At 54.3% G+C, this 18,741-nt stretch overlaps 2 long non-coding RNA genes across 6 annotated transcripts; one reads left to right on the forward strand and one right to left on the reverse strand.

The window, feature by feature from the left end:
- Window positions 1–13,531: 13,531 nt before the first annotated feature.
- On the forward strand, window positions 13,532–15,167 carry LOC120667691. Its single transcript, XR_005672210.1, has 2 exons — window positions 13,532–13,882; window positions 14,743–15,167. It is a non-coding gene; the product is annotated as an uncharacterized LOC120667691 (long non-coding RNA).
- Window positions 15,040–18,719, reverse strand: LOC120667671. 5 transcript variants are annotated; one of them, XR_005672207.1, is made up of 4 exons: window positions 18,021–18,719; window positions 16,003–16,068; window positions 15,458–15,752; window positions 15,040–15,289 (listed from the first exon to the last, which is right to left on the reverse strand). It is a non-coding gene; the product is annotated as an uncharacterized LOC120667671 (long non-coding RNA). The 5 variants fall into 5 exon arrangements; XR_005672206.1 differs by lacking the exon at window positions 16,003–16,068 and having other exon boundaries at window positions 15,512–15,752; XR_005672204.1 differs by lacking the exon at window positions 16,003–16,068.
- Window positions 18,720–18,741: the final 22 nt, after the last annotated feature.

The following is an 18,741-nucleotide window of genomic DNA, read 5'->3' on the forward strand; positions in this document are numbered from 1 at the left end:
TTCACCGGCAGAGGGTGATCCCTCTTGTGGAGAGGGCCCTGCCGATTTACCGGCTCATCCCCGGGAGCAAGGTCGAGGGCTCGAGGACGTCGAGCAAGCTTCTCTCCCACACCAACGCCGCCCGAAGGGCGAAGTATGCGGTGGCGGAGTTTCCCCAAGATCCCGCGGATCTTTGGAGGATCAAGATGCGCCCCGAGCCGGGGTATATTTCCCTGGTGAGTTTTGGCTTCGAACTCGTCGTGCATCGTGTAGCTCCCCTTTCCTAACCCCGTCTCGGGTGTGTTGTACAGGGTTTGAGATGCGGCACCTCGAGGCCCCCGGTCCCAGAACAGCGCCTGATCAATCGCCTCCACGCGGAGAAGATGAAGAGGCGGAAGGACGCGGCGGAGGCAAAGGCCGAGAGGAAGAGGAAAAGGAAGGCGGCGCACGACAAGGCGCGCCAGCTCGCTCGGGCGGAGGGGAAGCCGCAGCCCGCCACACCTGAGTCCTCGGAGGAGGGCGAGGAGGAGGCCTCGGACGCCGAGGACCACGCTCCGAGGGGGGACGGGGAGGGCGCGAGCCCCCCACCGTTCTACCTGTGGGATGATGAAGAGGGAGCGACCGTGGCGCCAGAGGAGCCGAGGGCCGCAGGGGGGTCATTGGCGAACCTCTCCCTCGAGGGTGCGGCGCGGCGGTCATCCTCGCCGGCGGCCGGCAAGGGGTCGCCTGCGCCCCAGTTGCTGATCCGTGGCCACGAGGCCGCGGCGGGAGAGGAGTCGTCCGTGCTGGCAGCCTCGAGCCACCGGGCCGACACGAGGGGTGCAGCTTCAGGGCAGACTTCGAGGGACAGCACGATGCCCCGAGCCCGGAAGACCGCCACGAGGAAGCGGAGTATGAGCGCTCGATCTGGGTAAGTATTTCGGATCTCGTTTTCGTCACGTATTTGGCGGATTTCTCGATCCTACTCAACTCGCGTCTCTTGATTTCCAGCCCCGGGGCCGTTCCCAAGGACGCAGTGCGGCTTGCCCCGGCCAAGGCTCTCAAGACCGGGGCTCGTAGCACTCCGCACACGGCGCCGCAGCCCCCGCCTGCCTTGGATCTCGAGGCGGCCGCCGCTAGGCTATGGGAGGCAGTGGCCCGAGGGGCCCAGGCGGCGCAGCAAGCCCGGGAGAAGGAGGGTGACGCCGGTCAGAGCGACGCCGGCCACCGTGGCGCCGAGGCGGCTGCTCAAGCGGCCGACGCCGAGGAGACCGGCCAGGGCGGTGCCGGTGGCGCCGCCCAAGCGGTCATTGATGTTGAGGCCGGTCAGGGCGACGCAGATATCGCCGCCCGACCGGACATAGAAGGAGAAACTGGCGGGGGCGCGCAGGAGCACCCTGCCGGCCAAACTGCGGAGGAGACCCTCGTCTTCGAGCCTTCGAGGGCCGAGGGCGAGGGCCTCGCAGAAGACATGGCGCAAGAGGCGCCAGCGGTAGAAGGAGCCCCCATCTCGGAGCCCACTGAGGCCCGGGACGAGGGTACCGTCGCGATAGTGCCCGTGCCCACGGCGCAGGAGGGCGCAACGGCGGTGGTGGAGCTGCCAGACAGCAGCGAGGAGTACGGGGACTCGATGGATATCGACCCCGCTGCTGCGGCGAGCGCCACCGCACATATTGCCGAGTTCGCGTCGGCCAGCGCGGGCGTGCTCGAAGCGGGGGCGTCGGAGGGGAGCCACCTCGGGGTTATCGTCCCGTCCGGTGTCCCCTCAGAGTTCCTTCGCAAGGAGCAGGAGGAGGAGAAGGCCTGGAACAAGCAGATGGGCGTTGGGCGCGAGATCTTGCAGGCCCTCGACCGCGCTTATCAGCTTCATCAGAACGCGGATTACCAGGTCAGCCAGGTAAATATTTCCCGCCGAAAATTAATCAGATTTGGTTTTAGTTTTTTGCGTGTCTTCACCCACACCGTCCCCCTTTGCAGCAGCTGAGAGAAATCTCGCGCGAGAAGAGCGCTGAGATGAACCGGCTGTACTCCCAGACGAGCCAGCTCGGGCAACACAACGCCGAGCTGGTGCTCAAAAATATCGATGCCAACACAAAAATGGCCGATCTGGGAGCGCGTCAGCAGGCGCTGGAGGAAGAACTGGCCCGGGTCACCGATGAGCGGGACGCCCAGAGGGCGGCAGCGGAGCAGAAGGCCCGGGAGGCCGAGGCGCAAGCCGCCGAGCTGCAGCGCCTTCGGACGGCGCTCGAGGATAGAGCTCGGGAGGCTGAGGCACAGAGCGCCGAGCTGCAACGCCTCAGCGCCACTCTCGAGCAGCAGAAGGCCGAGCTCCTCCACAAAGAGGTGGCCATGGTTGCGCTCGCCGGGACCCTCCAGGAACAGGGTGTGGCCCTCGAAGAGAGGGAGGTGGCCCTCCAGAACATGGGGGCTAGCCTTAAGGAAAAAGAAGCCTCCTTGTCCTCGCTCGAGGAGGCCGCCCGTACCCAGAGGGAGGAGGCGCAGAAGAACATGGCGGGTGAGTACCTTCGATTTTTCGTTGATTTGTTTCTTTTCGTAGCTAATGTTGATTTCCTTTACTCAGAGCTGAGGCAAAAGGTGGCGGACGAGACCGCGGCGAAGGAAGCGGTTCACACCGCGCTCACGGCGGCACAGATGGAGTTTGCTGAGCTGGAGCAGACCGCCGTGAGCGTGTGTCAAGAGCTCGAGGGGGATGGTGCCGTCTCTGGCAGTTCGGTGATCAGCCGCTTGCGCGCGTTAGGCGGCCGGATTGCCGAACACGCCAAGAGTACCTTCCGCCTCGGTGTCCTGCGGGCTCTCGCCGTGGCCTCGACGCATTACCTCATGGATCTCCAGAGGGTGTCGTCGGGGTACGTCGTGCCCGATGATGCTGACGCGGACGCCGCATCGGCCATCATGGATGAAGCCGACGCGGCCGCGGAGGAGTTCGCCACCGTCCTTGCCGAGAAGCTCGAGGCGGACATCCCTCCCATCGCCGAATTCGACGCCCCTGAAGACCCGCAAGGGGGGGATGGTAGCCTGTAGAACAGTTGGGCCTCGAAGCCCATGTAAATAGATTAGTGTTTATGTCATAGTCGCACTTTGTTATCGCATCCTATGAGTATAAGAGATTTCATAATTTGAATGTGTGGCTCGTCGAAGCCTTGTGTGTTCGAGCCTGTATTTCTTTACTTTATTTCCGTGTTCTTCGTATGCGACTTAGATAAACATCTGCGAGGAAGTTCACGTTCATAAGCAACGTAGGCGTAGGGTGGTGAGGGGGTGCCGTATCCCGGAGGCGTAGGCGGCCCCTCGACTCGGCCGGCCCCGTACCGTAGTTGCTTACGCCTCGCGTCCGTTTTTTCCAAGGATACGAGAAACTTAGGGTCGAGACGGAAATATTTCGAAAAACATTGGCGACTTTTTTGGGGACGTTCGGGGGTTCCCCCCGTAATAGCCCCCGAGGGAGGCTCGGCTTTGCCAAGGGTAAAGCCGGGCGTACCTCAGTGTTAACGCGCATCCTAGCCTTCGAGGGCCCGGACGGTTCCCAAAAACAAGCCAGTAAAGCGTACTTTATTGTTTCGGGAAATTGAAGATACAAGTACGAGCAAATGCACAAAAAACTTGAAATTTCTAGGGATAAAAACGACGTAGCTGTTGTATATTCCAAGCGTTGGTGAGGACTTCGCCTTTTTCGTTGGCCAGCTTGTACGTGCCGGGCTTGAGCACCTTGGCGATTATGTACGGTCCTTCCCATGGAGGTGAGAGCTTGTGGCGGCCCCTGTTGTCTTGTCGAAGCCTTAGCACCAAGTCCCCTTCGTTGAGGTCTCGGCGCCGGACCCTCTGCGCTTGATACCTTCGCAAGGACTGCTGGTAGCGCGCAGAGTGGAGGAGCGCCATGTCTCGAGCCTCGTCCACTTGGTCCAGCGAGTCTTCGCGAGCTCGCTGGTTTCGTTGCTCTTGATATGCCTTGAGCCTCGGCGATCCGTACTCCAAGTCAGTGGGGAGGATAGCCTCGGCACCATAGACCAGGAAGAACGGAGAAAAGCCCGTGGCTCTGCTCGGGGTCGTCCTCAGGCTCCAGATGACCGAGGGTAGCTCCGTGAGCCACCTCCGGCCAAACTTGTTCAGCTTGTTGAAGATTCTTGGCTTTAGTCCTTGGAGGATCATGCCGTTGGCACGCTCCACTTGCCCGTTCGTCTGCGGGTGTGCCACAGCCGACCAGTCCACACGTATGTGGAAGCTGTCGCAGAATGCCAAGAACTTCTTGCCTGTGAACTGGGTGCCGTTGTCGGTGATGATCGAGTTCGGGACCCCGAACCTGAAGACGATGTCAGTGAAGAATTGGACTGCTTGCTCGGATTTGATCTTGCCGATGGGTCGAGCCTCGATCCACTTGGAGAATTTGTCGACTGCCACCAGCAAGTGGGTGAAGCCCCCGGGCGCCTTTTTTAGCGGACCGACGAGGTCCAGTCCCCACACAGCAAACGGCCATGTGATGGGGATCGTCTGCAGGGCATGAGCCGGGAGGTGTGTTTTTCGAGCGTAGAATTGGCAACCCTCGCAAGTCCGTACGACGTCAGTGGCGTCGGCGACCGCGGTGGGCCAGTAAAAGCCTTGCCGAAACGCGTTACCCACGAGGGTGCGTGGCGCGGCGTGGTGGCCGCAGACGCCAGCATGGATGTCGCGGATCAGCTCCTTGCCCTCGGGGATGGGGATGCATCGTTGCAGGACACCCGAGGGGCCACGCTTGTGTAGCTCATTGTCGATTAGGACGAAGGACTTGGCCCGCCTGGCGAGGCGTCGCGCCTGAGCGTGGTCCGAGGGTAAGATCCCTCGAACTATCCAGTCAAGGTACTGGACGCGCCAGTCTTGCGAAGTGGGGGCCTCGTCAACTTCCATTGCTTCGGACTCGTCCGAGGAGGTGGTCCCGAGGTCAAAGTCCATGGGCTCGACCCCGTCCGCCGGGGGGTTCCCGCCGGAGGGCCCGGCGGACGAGGGGCTTGGCTCCGTCGGTTGATTGAACTCGACGGAGGGCTTGGAGATGTCGCGAGCGAAGACGTTCGGGGGGACGGTGGTCCGCCCTGAAGCTATCTTGGCCAGTTCGTCGGCGTCCTCGTTATACTTGCGCGGGACATGATTAAGCTCAAGGCCGTCGAACTTGTCCTCGAGGCGGCGTACTGCGTTGCAGTACGCCTCCATCTTCGGGTCGTGACAGCTAGACTTCTTCATGACTTGATCGACGACAAGTTGAGAGTCCCCGCGTATGTCGAGGCGTTTGACGCCAAGTTCGATGGCAATGCGGAGGCCACCAAGGAGGGTCTCATACTCCGCCATGTTGTTCGAAGCAGGGAAATGCAAACGGATTACGTACCGTATGTGTTCGCCGAGGGGTGAGATGAAGAGGAGGCCGGCACCGGCGCCGGTTTTCATCACCGACCCGTCGAAGTACATAGTCCAGCATTCGCCCTGGATTTGCGATGGGGGTAGCTGAGTGTCCGTCCACTCAGCCACGAAGTCAGCCAAGATTTGGGACTTGATTGCCTTGCAAGGGGCGTAAGTGAGTGTTTCTCCCATCAGCTCCACAGACCATTTGGCAATTCTACCCTCGGCTTCCCGGTTGCGAGCTATCTCTCCCAAGGGGAAAGATGAGACCACGGTGACGGGGTGAGCCTCGAAGTAGTGGCGCAGCTTGCGCCGAGCCAAAACCACTGCGTAGAGCAGTTTTTGAATCTGTGGATAGCATGTCTTAGTTTCAGACAACACCTCGCTGATGTAATACACTGGTCGTTGGACGGGCTGAGCATGGCCCTCCTCTTGTCTTTCGACCACGATCACCGCGCTGACCACTTGGGTCGTCGCGGCTACGTACAGATAGAGGGGCTCGCCGTCCGTAGGCGGTGTGAGAATGGGAGCTCGAGTGAGCGATGCCTTCAGCCTTTCGAGGGCTTCTTGAGCTTCGGGGGTCCACGTGAAGCGCTCAGTTTTCCTCAAGAGTCGGTACAGGGGTAAGCCTTTCTCGCCGAGACGCGAGATAAAACGGCTAAGGGACGCTAGGCATCCCATGACCCTCTGTACCCCCTTCAAGTCTCGGATCGGTCCCATTCGAGTGATGGCCGAGACTTTGTCAGGGTTGGGTTCGATGCCCCGCTGGGAGACAACGAAACCCAAGAGCATGCCTCGAGGCACCCCGAATACACACTTCTCAGGATTTAGTTTTACCCCTTTGGCCCGTAGGCAGTCGAATGCGATCCTGAGATCAGCAACCAGGTCGTCCGCCTTCCTGGATTTCACAACGATATCGTCGACATATGCTTCTACGCTGCGCCCGAGATGGTCTCCGAAAACGTGGAGCATACACCGTTGATAGGTGGCTCCGGCGTTTCTGAGGCCAAAGGGCATCGTAACGTAGCAGTACATGCCGAAAGGTGTGATAAAAAAAGTCGCGAGCTGGTCGGACTCTTTCATCTTGATTTGGTGGTAACCGGAGTAAGCATCAAGAAAGGACAAGAGCTCACATCTCGCAGTAGTGTCTACGATCTGATCAATTCGTGGCAAAGGAAAGGGAACCTTCGGACATGTCGTATTTAAACTAGTGTAGTCTACACACATCCTCCAGCTCCCACTCTTTTTCTTCACTAATACTGGGTTAGCTAGCCACTCGGGATGGAATACCTCTTTGATGAATCCGGCCGCCAGAAGTTTCTGCAACTCCTCGCCGATCACCCGGCGCTTGAGCTCGTCGAAGCGTCTTAGGCGCTGCTTCACCGGCTTGGAGTTGGGTCGGACATCAAGAGAGTGCTCGGCGACCTCCCGCGGTATGCCAGGCATGTCCGCGGGGCTCCACGCAAAGATATCTGCGTTGGCGCGGAGGAAATCGACGAGCACCACTTCCTATTTGTCGTCGAGGGTGGCGCTGATCTGCAACACCTTGTCGTCGGAGTGGCTTGGGTCGAGGGGTACTTTCTTGATACCCTCGGCGGGCTCGAAGCTCCCGGCGTGTTGGTGCGTGGAGTCTAAGGCCTCGCTCGCCATTTTGTCGAGGGTGGCTGCGAGGGCCTCGTCCTCCGCTTGAGCTTCCGCGCGCTCAACGCACTCAACGTCGCACTCGTAGGCGTGCTCGAACGAAGAGCCCATGGTGATGACGCCCTTTGGACCCGGCATTTTGAGTTTGAGGTAGGTGTAGTTGGGGACGGCCATAAACTTGGCGTAGCAAGGACGACCAAGGATGGCATGATAGGACCCTCAAAATCCCACCACCTCGAAAGTGAGTACCTCCTTGCGGAAGTTGGCTGCTGTGCCGAAGCACACAGGCAGATCGATCTGGCCGAGGGGTTGGACTCGCTTCCCCGGCGCAACGCCATGGAATGGCGACTTGCTGGGGCGAAGCTTGTCTAGTCCGATCCCCATGAGCTCCAAGGTTGGGGCGTACATGATGTTGAGGCCGCTGCCTCCGTCCATGAGCACCTTGGAGAAGCGGGTGTTGCCGATGATGGGGTCGACAACGAGCGGGTACCGTCCCGGATGCGGGACGTAGTCGGGGTGGTCCTCGCGGCCAAAGGCAATGGTATCCTTCGACCAGTCGAGGTAGGATGGCGTGGCTTTGGTGACGGAGAAGACCTCGCGGCGCTCGCGCTTGCGCTGTCGAGAAGTCATATTCGTCGTTGCTCCTCCAAAGATGAAGAAGGCGTTCTCCACTGGGGGGAACTCGTCATCTCCACCTTTGTCGCCCGCATCCTTCTTCTTGTCTTCGTCGCGATGTACGACGCGGTTATAGTACTTCTTGAGCATTTCGCACTGCTCGAGGGTATGGTTGACCGGCCACTTGTGATAAGGGCACGGTTTCTTAAGCATGTCGTCGAACTGGTCACCGCCACCTCGAGGGGGGCCTCGAGGACCTTTGCGGTCTGGGGCGGCAGCGAAGGCCTCCTCGGAGTCCTCCGCCCGCCCCGACTCACGCTGGTTTGGTGGGACCGGCTTCTTTCCCTTCCTCCCCCGCTTCAATTTCTTGGCGGGAGCGTTGGGCTTGACGCTGCCGCCCTCCGCGGGCGCATCGTCCTTGCGCTTGCTCGATTTGTCGTCGAAGATGGCACCAACAGCCTCCTCGCCGGCGGCGAAGTTGGTGGCAGCGTCGAACAACTCGTTGGTATTAACGGGTCGGCTTCTCGCGAGCTCATGCACCAGATTCCTACACGTCGTACCCTCGAGGAAAGCGTTAATGACCTCGACATGGGTGACGCTGGGGAGCTCGGTGCACTACTTGGAGAAGCGCCGCACGTAGTCACGCAGGGATTCGCGGGGCTTCTGACGACACCCTTTGAGGTCCCAGGAGTTCCCAGGGCGCACGTACGTGCCCTGGAAATTGCCCACGAAGATGTGGACCAAGTCGGCCCAGTCGTGGATCTGGCCCGCAGGCAGGTGCTCGAGCCACGTTCGTGTGGCGTCAGCAAGATGGAGAGGAAGGTTGCGGATGATGGCCGCGTCCTCCGTCGCGCCGCCTAGCTGGCATGCTAGGCGGTAGTCGTTAAGCCAGACTGCAGGATCAGTCTCGCCCGAGTATTTGACAAGGGTGTTGGGTTGTCGGAAGCGCGGGGGAAAAGGCGCGGTTCGAATCTCCCGGCTGAACACCCGGGTGCCCGGAGGCTCCGGTGACTCACCCCTGTCGTGCTCGGGGTCGAAGCGTCCACCCCGTCGAGGGGTGTACCTCCTGCCGTCGATGACGTTGCGGGCGTCGCCGTCGCCGGCGTGTCCGCGAGTGTCACGGATTCACTCCCTTACGGGAACTCTCCCGATGCGCTCGTGCACCGAGGGTGCCCTCGCAGCGGGCACTACGGCTGCCTTGCCCCTCCCCGCTGGGGGTGTGTGCACAGAAACCTCACGGTCCTGGTGCGCAGTCCCATCACACTGCTCCGGGGCCTTCGAGCGCATGCGAGACGCAGAACTCTCGGCCTGCTGCACGGCAGCTTGCTCGATGAGCTCCTGTGCCTCGCGGCGCAGGTTGCGACCCGAGGGTGTCGATGGCTCGGGCATAGCTTGGAGTAGGTAAGCCGCAGCGACGAGCTTCTCCCCCGCCGTCTTCAGTTCCGGCGATTTGTCGACGTTGTCGTCGGCCATGATGCGCTCCCGGGCGACACGTCCCGCCGCCTGGGCATGTGTACCACGCGCGGTACGCTGCTGCTCGAGTGCGGCGCGCAGCTCCTGGGTTTGTTGACGCTGCTCATCGAGCTTGGCTTGAAGCTCTTTGAGCTGCGTCATCTGGGCTTGTCGCGCCGCCGAGCTTGACGAGGAAGGTGCTGCAGGCGGGTTCGCCGGTTGCTTTGCCCGCGCGTTCGCCCCGGCGTCCCCGTCGTTGCTTGGGGCGTTGTCGTTTTGCTCGCCCGCAAGGTCCACCATGAAGCATTCCCGGGAAGGATCGAAATCCCCCTCGCTGGAGTCTTCGGAGCAGGTGAGGCAGTAGGCCGTCGCCAGCTGGAACGAGCGAAGAGCGTCGTGGTCGTAGACCCCGGAGTAGTCCTCGGTCTCCTCGGCCGCGAAGTTGTTCATGAAGAAGTTGACGTCGTCGGCGATCGAGCTCGCCGTCTCAGGGTAGGATTCGTCGAGGGACGACGTAATAAGGTTGCGGATCGATAGAAGATGATGACCCGGCAGATCCTCATACTCGGTGAGGTTAGTGCTGATTGAAGAGGTGTAAGTACGGGCGGCAGTGTTGCGCATCCCGAAGGGGAAGGGCGAGGGCGAAGTCGAGGCCCCCCTGGGGGGCATTAGCGCCGCTGCAGGTGACGGTGTCGGCACAGATGATGCCGAGGCACGTGATGACGAAACGGTAGCCCCGTTCGCCTCGATGCTGAGTTGCGACATGCCAGCCTCGACCCACGTGGGGGAGCTGTGGCGTGCCGCGCGACGACGCTCCGTGCGCGCTTGTCGCGAACGCTGACCCGAGCGCCTGTCGCGCCGGGCTGGCGTAGTCGGAGCGATGGGGTTGCGTCTGGGCGAGAGGAGCCGCATCAAGTAACCGTTGCCGGTCGCTCTGAACTCGAGACTCCCGAACCAGATCACAAACCCAGCGGGGAGCGGATCCGAGACACCCATGGGGTATGGGTTGGATCTGCTGGCCATCCCTGGAGATCAAATGAGAAAAAAGAGAGAAAAAAATGTCACGCGGCTCCCCTACCTGGCGCGCCAACTGTCGGTGTCCCGGCCCGGGGGCCCGGATCCCAACTGGTGAATGCTGCGTGTTTTCTCGTCCCAGATGATGATGCAAGAGGCAATCACAGTAACGCACGGTTTACCCTGGTTCCGGCCGCGGGGCCGTACGTCCAGCAAAGGGGGTGTGCGAGGGCACTGTATTATCTTGCACCCGGAGTGCTTGTAGTAGAGGGTACAAGCAAGGCGAGAGAGGGAGAGAAGCTCCCAAGTCTCGGCTAAGAGTGGAGTCGGTGGAGATGAGTGCTCTGTAGACCTTGCGCGTCCTCTTGAGGAGAGAAGCCAGAGAGGCCAAGCAGACTAGAGTCCAGACCAGAGAGATTAGCCCGCCCCCGCTAAAGGAAACCCACCTCCTCCTTTTATAGGCATAAGGAGGGGTGGTGTACACGAGTGGGGCATGGAGGTCGTCGTTTTCCCTTGAATCGCGGGGTTACAGTGGTCGGATACTGTAGGATGTACACTGTGGGAAGGCGGCGTGCGTCGCTGTCGTCCTGGATGTCGTCCTTCGTCCTGTGAGGATTGCGCCGTACGCCCTGCAGTGTTCCGGTGGTAGTAATGGCGCGGGATGGCCCCGGACTTCCTGGTCGGAGTGCTGGCGTGCACACTAGAAGGTCCGGGGGACGCGTGATGTCGCCGGGCCTTCGAGAGGAGGGGGGAGGTCCGGGATGTCGGCGGGAGCAGTACCGAGCCCGTCTTGTCCCGCGTCGCAGGTCCCAAGGCGCTGCCACAGCGTCCGGGATGGCGGTGTGGTGACCAGAGTCAATGGATGGGACCCCGGTCATATCTACTGTGGGAGTGGCGGCCTGACGCCGCCCGTCCTTTGAGCCATGGTGGAGTGGCTGGCTTTGAATGCCTTCGTACGGCGAGCGGTTGGGCGGCGGAGCCGTTTGTTCTTTGTGCCGAAGGACGGCCTCGAGCAAGGCGAGAGATGAGACACCGCTCGAGGGTAGATCCGCTACCCTCGAGCGAGGCGGAGAATGAGTTACCCGCTCGGGGGTATATCCGCTACCCTCGAGCGAGGCGGAGATTGGTTTTCTGCTCGGGGGTAGTTTCGCTACCCTCGAGCGAGACGGAGATTGCCCAGCGGAACCGAGAGGGACCCTCGAACGAGGCGGAGATTGTTCAGTGGGTTCGAGGGGAATGTGAATGGGCCGCACGCTGGGCTTCTTTGAGTCATTTCCTTTCTTCCGGACGGGAAGCAGGCCGTGGGCCTTCGTGGGCCCAGTTGCTTTAACAGGTGTTTGTGTTTTTTAAAACGATCTTAGTACCCTGATTAGGGTGTCCCTAATTGTGGTACCCGACAATCGCCGGCATCATTTTCCTGCTCTACTTGGGCCTCTACACCATTACCCTCCTGTTCTTCTACCCAGTGTCTTCACCATCGTCGTCCTCATCACTACTATCGTATTCACTGTCCTCCGAACATAAAGAAATATCATCATCATCTGCAGCATCCATGTCATCTTGTTCCTCGAAGCTATCTAGCCCCAAATGATCCGAAGCGACTGTCATATCGTAATCCGAAGCACAAGTGGGATTTGGGACATCTTCTACAAAGGTTGACTCTTGAGTCATATTTTCAATAGTAAATGGAATTTCATCTACTCTCCCAACTTGTTCTTCTAATCTTGTTCTACGGGTTAATTCAACAACCACCTCCAAACAAATCACATTTGCACGAGCTACTATATCCTTGTACTTTCTCCAATGCATCTCAGATTCCAATGTCATCAAAACATAATGTGCTCTAACTTTACCACAATCAAATTTACCCCTCAGAGATATTTCATCAATTCCACATGAATGTTTTGAAACCACCCGGTCTACCAAATCCTTTAACAATGGAGGACTATTGAACAGTTCGATATCCTCTACCATATTCTCAAACTCTTCATTTTCCTTAACCATACCACCATGAAGAATCCAAACTAATTCGTCCATCTACAACAAAAAAGAAATCGGAGTACCTTCATCACTTATACAAAGAAATCAACTATAATAACAATTCTTCACTGTGCCTAGTATCCATGGGTGAAACCCATATTAACATCCCCACTACTCAATCCTAGAAATCATATTAATCGATGCATGCACGTACTACCTCACGTCCAAATAGAGAGCAGAGTACCATCTACGCATCATCTAAAGCACTAATCATGAGAAAACTATCAACTACGACATTATTTTTCAAATCAAGAACCAAACCCTAATCATCTAGAATCGCTAATATCTACAAATGTGTATGATTAAAGGAGAAAAAATGGGAGCAATACCTTCGGGGAAGGGTGGGGAACGTTTCCCCTCACTTTTCCCCCTCCAAAACGCCGGATTTGGGGGGAATCTGGGGGGCGGCGGGCAGCGGCGTCGCCCTGGACGCGCTCTGCTCGGGGAGGACTGAGGGAAGGAAAGAGAGGGTGGGGGAGAAGAGGCCGGCGCGGGCTCAGGACATTGGCCTTGTCGCGCCAGCCCGCCTGGCGCGACAACGTTGTCGCGCCAGTGCGCGGGCTCGGGCCGCCAGCGTGTCCACCCTGTCGCGCCACATGGACTGGCTCGACAGTGGCTATCTGTCGCGCCGGGGAAAATGGCGCGACCAAACGGGCTACTTCCTGCAAATAAAAACCAATACGGGTTTAAATTAAAATATTATTAAAAAAAGTTAAAAAATAAAAAAAATTCACGACTTGGCAGGTGTGCGGCGTCACCATCCGCGAGCCTAGCCGTCCGTTGGTTCCGGTCCGTGACGCGCCCCAAATCTTTTCTTTTCTCCCTTCCTTTCCATTTCTATACTAGCCAGCGTAGCGTGTTATCAGTGGAGGAAAAAATCTTTCGCGTCGTCACTGCTCGTGGGTGCAGGCGTAGCATCGTGGTGCGACGCCGTCACCTCTCCCGCTCCGTGCGACGCGCGGTGACGATTCAGAACAAGACATTCAATGCAAAAAATCGTGTTACACTGCTACTGATGACGTGTTGCACAGTGTCGCAATGCTTTTGTCCGCAGGATAGTCTATACTAGAAAAGGTACGCGGCAATTGACGCGCAAGGCCTGTGACAGGTCAATTGCCATTGAAATTGTATCTTTTATCTTTGAACAGCTTGTGCTTTCTGCTGGTTTTGAGTGAGGGATCATACGAGGATGCAACCATACGTTCTCATAGCCAAATGTAGAAATGAACATCTAGGGGTGCGCATTTATGCATCATCACTTTATTGTAGCTTAAATTTTACCACCCTCTGAACTAACTGGAAACCTGCAATTTGAACTACAACATTGGTTGGCACTATATGAATTCAATACGATGAGAATATTGATAAAGGACTTGAGGAGAACTCATCGCGAGTCATAACATTACCAAGCTTGTCAGGAGCAGCTGCAGACCAACACTTCTCAAAGTATGCAGCACACCGACAAAATCAAGTGTTTATCATCGTGCTTAACAAAATTGGATGCACACACAAGTTGACTATGTATCTCATTTCTATGATTCTAAATGATTAATGAGACATCAGCATACTCTTGAACGGTGTAAGTGGCAAGCATGCTCAGACTGAGCAGTTTCTTAAGAGAATGTACCTCATGATTGCACATTGTAACACACGGTCTCAACTCTTAAAAACAGCAAAATCGAAGGCAGCACCCAAGCTGATGGAGACAGCAGCTTCATCATGCAAACTATGGTTTACATGTAAGGAAGGAACATTTCATATATACCGGGTAAAGGGTGAGGTTACCTCGGGTCTTAGAGTGACCGGATGAACCGATGCTACCCCTGACTAAGGCATCGGTTCATCCGATGATACGCAGATTTCTGCTGACCGTTGGAGCAACGGCTACAAGACTTGGTGGCCTATATATACGCCTCACCCCGGTCATTTGAAGATTGCTGGAGTTGCTGGACATCCCACACACACCCAAAAACATCTCCAAGCCATACAAGAGCATCAAGATCATATCCTTAGCCCTTAGCACACTTTGAGAGTGTTGTGTAAAGGATTAGCTCTTATTGAGTGAGATTGTAAGGCTTCGAGCCTTTGTGCTGTGGTTCATTAGCGAACCAAAACAAGAGCTTGGTGCGCCGGCACCTTGGAGCGTGGAGCTCGCCGGCAACGTCATCGACCCTCCGACTTGGTGTGGAGCAGCGACGACATCTTTGTGCGGGGGACATAGAGACCCCATCTTTTGTGGAGAAGCTCCTTAGTGGAACCCGGGGCCAAGGTGACCGTGATTGTGTTCACGGAAGAGACTTGGTGGCCGAGTAGCAATACTCTTAGTGAGTGCTACAACAACGTGGATGTAGGCGCGGTTCTCTTCTGCACCAAAATACCATGACATCGGTTCTTCCGACAACCATCGGATGCACCGATGCTCATGCGTCGGTTCTTCCGGTGCTACCGACCGAACTAGCGGAACCCCCGTAGGGGCGGCCCTTCGGGCCTAACTTTGCCTATCTTCTCTTTGTCATCATTTGAACCTAAAAGCCTGAGAATGATCATCTTAACAATCATATTAGTCCAAGTGTTTTGTGTGTCATCAATCGCCAAAACAATATATTGAAATATGGCATGAGAGGCCATTTTCGCTACAAGGTTAAATTGCCAACTACCAAGTAAAATTTTAGCACTACTCGGACTTGTTTATCTAAAAATAGAGCGTTCAAGTTCAGCTAGGAGGCCAATCTAATATGTCCTTACTCCTTTACACAAACTTTACCCCTGAGTATTGCTGTTCAAAATACTGCACGCATTAAATTAAGTGAACTGGTATGTTTATGTAACCATAACACTCTTACCATAAGTGAACTGGTATGTTTCTGGATTGGAATTTGATAGTATGCCTAAAGCAAATCTTGCTTGTTGGTAAAATGTGATTGCAGATTGAAAATCTGATCTCGCTTCATAAACGAATCTATTTATATTGTGAGACTCTGGGTAATGAGGTGACAATAAACCATGTATAACTTGGAGCTAAGAAAATTTGACAACCGGAAACCTGGAGAGGGCCAGAGGGGGGGGGGGGGGAATACCCAGCTCCCATAAATCTGCACATGTTGGGTAACCTCGAATTGCATGCTGAAGGCTTTGTATGGCCTGTGACCTGGATTCTTCAACTCAAGAATTTGATAATGTCTGCTTGCTGCTAGAAGTAGTATATAATCAGGTATGTACTATATTAAGTAAATAAGAATGATATGGATAGATATTGGAGTACTAAAATAAATTAAACTTTTGCTGTTGCTAAAATAAATTTATGGTAATCTTGAAGATCCATGTACTGAAAGTAAGGTGAAGGCATCGTACTTACGGGAGTTGATGGCTTCCTAGACGATGCCCTCGCTCTGCAGTAGCTCGTACTTACGGGAGTTGATGGCTTCCTAGACGATGCCCTCGTTCTGCAGTAGCAGCAGCTGGTTGCCGGCGTAGAGCAGGCTGGCCGGTGCCCACCACAGTGCCGCACGGTTCACCTCTGAAAAGTCTTGTTCTGGCTTCGCGCAATGGTGTTCCCTGGTCAAATGTTCGCGGCCATGGCGCGGCCGCGGAGCAGGCCACCACGCGGCACGGGGAGGGGGGAAGCCGCAGCGCTGGCAACCAATGTAGCACTGCTAAGTAATATATGCTCATCAGTTGTCATACTTGGGTCGTGTAAAGCTCTAGCTTTTACATCTCTTTGTGCACCTTCAGTATCTGTATTTGTACAGCTGTGCCATGATAGATTTTTGTTAACCTTATACGCTGTTTGTTGTGGTTTTTGTATAATCCTCAAAATATATATGGTTGGAAGCTTGAATTTAACCTTGCAAATATTGGTATGATAATTCAGCATTTGGAGAAAATTGGTTAGGGACATACCCAACTGACGTTATATGCACGTCATGATTACTTTGAGGTAGCAGTATGGGTTCCTCCAATTCCTTTCTAAAAAACAGACCAACTTACAACTAAAACGTGCATACTAAAATATTATTTGAAATACAGATTCAACGGACTGATAATACAATTTTGCAATAACTTTTATGAATATATACTCATATCTTCATTTCCCTTGTGTTCTCCTATTAAAGATTTCAGTGAAGTTGATGTGCGCTACCATAGGGACTCATACAAGAACTGATTGTTACCAAGTAAGCCTTTTTACACGCAACTCAATTAGATTCTCAGCATGGTTTGTTCTTATATGGTAATATATATATATATATATATATATATATATATATATATATATATATATATATATATATATATATATATATATATATATATGCACCACTGTGTTACAATGAGCGGGGGTTTACTTTGCAGCCTACAAAAATAGGAACCATCTAGAAAGAAATTTGTGGCAAATAAAACTCTGGATATTGTTAAAAACAGAACCTTCTTCGAGAGAGACAGGGGACTACCAGATCATATTTAGAAGCACGCAAATAAAATGAGATGGGGAAAAATTTTCGAAATCTTGAAGAGCAAACGTAGTGACCAGTTTTTTAATGTGCATTTGAGTGAAGCATGTAAGCAAATCGAGTTCTAAACATAGTTTGGAGGGACTACAATGCAAGAATGGAAATAAATAAGTGATGTAACTAACTTTCCATAAATCACTGAAGAGAGAACAGGAGAAGGCACAATCAATCTGAAATCCAAATAGCATGGGATGGAGAACCAAATCAGTTCAAAAGGTAGAACCTCCTATTGGTAAAAATTAATCTTATCAAGCATACTGCTGCACCTGCACCTATTTTGAGATGGTGATTCGGACATACTGCTGCACCCATCTTGGAAGGAAATGTGTTCTAATTCTAGCCAGAAAAGAGGGAAGGCATGGACTGGACCTGAACAAAAATAATCTGGACCAGAAAAGATGGCGCGGCATTGCCGCACCTGAGGGCCCTTTCTCGAACTTTTTATATGAAATATTGATAACGAAAGATTACCACGCGTGCTTTTGTTCTCAAGTTTTTAATGTTAATATTGAACTGTGAACCCACGTGTTCCTTTTCTTTTTTTTTTAACTAATGTTTAGTGCATTTCTTGCTGCCGCTCATAGGGGCTTTCCTATTTTATGGCAGCGTGGTTATGTTCAGGGGTAGTAGTCAAGAATTGGTTGGTGCACTAATTATATATTTTTTATTCATGAGAAAAATCTTCATACTACACATAACATTAATTTGAGAAGCTAATTTCTGGTGGTAGTGATGGCTGTGCTAATACTTGCAACGTTTATTGACAGCACAGACATTAGCTGTCTCTTCTTTCCTTCATCGTTCCTTTCTCTTTGCACCGACGGACAAATCAGTACATCACTCTTTTCTGCTCTTTCATCTCCCTCGTAGCAGTCCTCTGTTCTACACAGAACAGCAACTACCAGTGCCCAAATCGGCCTCCAGGAACTGCAAATCATGAAGTATGCCATCTGTATACTGCTCTCTCTGATGGTCTACTGCCATCTCTCCCACTTTCCCCTTCGATTTTGGGCTCTAATGTGTTGTATTTCAACATGCTAGCTAGAGTCCCTAGCCTAGGCGTGGCGATTAAGGCTGGCTGGGCATCTCTCCGTGTCCCTAGCCTAGGAAAAGCGTGGAAGGGGATGTGTGCGTGGCTCGTGTTGAAACGGAGAGCGAGGGGCAGCGCCGGTCTGCTTGGAGGTGGAGGTTGACGGCCGCATTGCACGTTCATGCCTGTAGCGGACACCGTCGTCGCTGGTCGCCTCATCCGCGCGCCCTCGCAACTGACGCCGCGCTTGAAAGTGAATCAAAGGCTTAATCGGAGGGCAAAGGACTCGATTTAGGCTGGGGTGAGTTCAATCCGGAGAGTGCAAATCCGATTTGGATTGGGAAGGGTAAGCACATCAAGAAGTATAGATTTTTACATACCGTAGGCATAGATGCCTCTCAGCAGAGGTTGCCCACTCTCATCGGCGGATCCGGCGATGGAGGGCACCCGAGGAAGGAAGTTGGAGGGAGGGGCGGCCGGCCCGGCAGCGGCGGCAGGATAGATATAAATTCATTTTGGACATAGCCACAGGTCGGGTCTACAGGCATGAGAGAGTTTATATCCCTTTGATTAAAGGAACCTGTTGCAACTGGACTCCTTAAACAAGCATCATGTTTGGATCCATAGATTAGAGTTAGATTTAGTTTTTTTTTAAACTCATCTAATCCAAAAGTATTCAAACAGAGAGCTGCTTATTGGAGTGGGCCTCACTTTTTTCCCTCTTTCTCTCCCCTTCTCCGGATCCATCTGTGTGTGGCCACCACGGAGCTCCTCCGCGCCCCGCAGCGTGATCCTCCTCCCGCCGCCAAAGCGTCGCCACGAGTTCTCCGCATTATGAGTACGGAATTAGTCTGGAAAAACCATCTCCTCGATCGTTTTGCAAAAAAAAAAAACAATCTCCTCGTGTTTTAATCTTCAGCCATCGTATTATAAGATTATAACCACCTTTTAATAAATCTACTAGTCCTAGTTTAATGTATCCAAAAAATAAAATAAAACCAGATCATAATTAAATTAATACAAAACAAAAATAAAATCAGGGAAAAGGACAGATCCTCACGGGCGAACGAGGGCCACCATCTCCTCTCGCCACCTTGTGCT

Source organism: Panicum virgatum, chromosome 2K (assembly GCF_016808335.1).
Source record: "Panicum virgatum strain AP13 chromosome 2K, P.virgatum_v5, whole genome shotgun sequence".
Classification (NCBI taxonomy): domain Eukaryota; kingdom Viridiplantae; phylum Streptophyta; class Magnoliopsida; order Poales; family Poaceae; genus Panicum; species Panicum virgatum.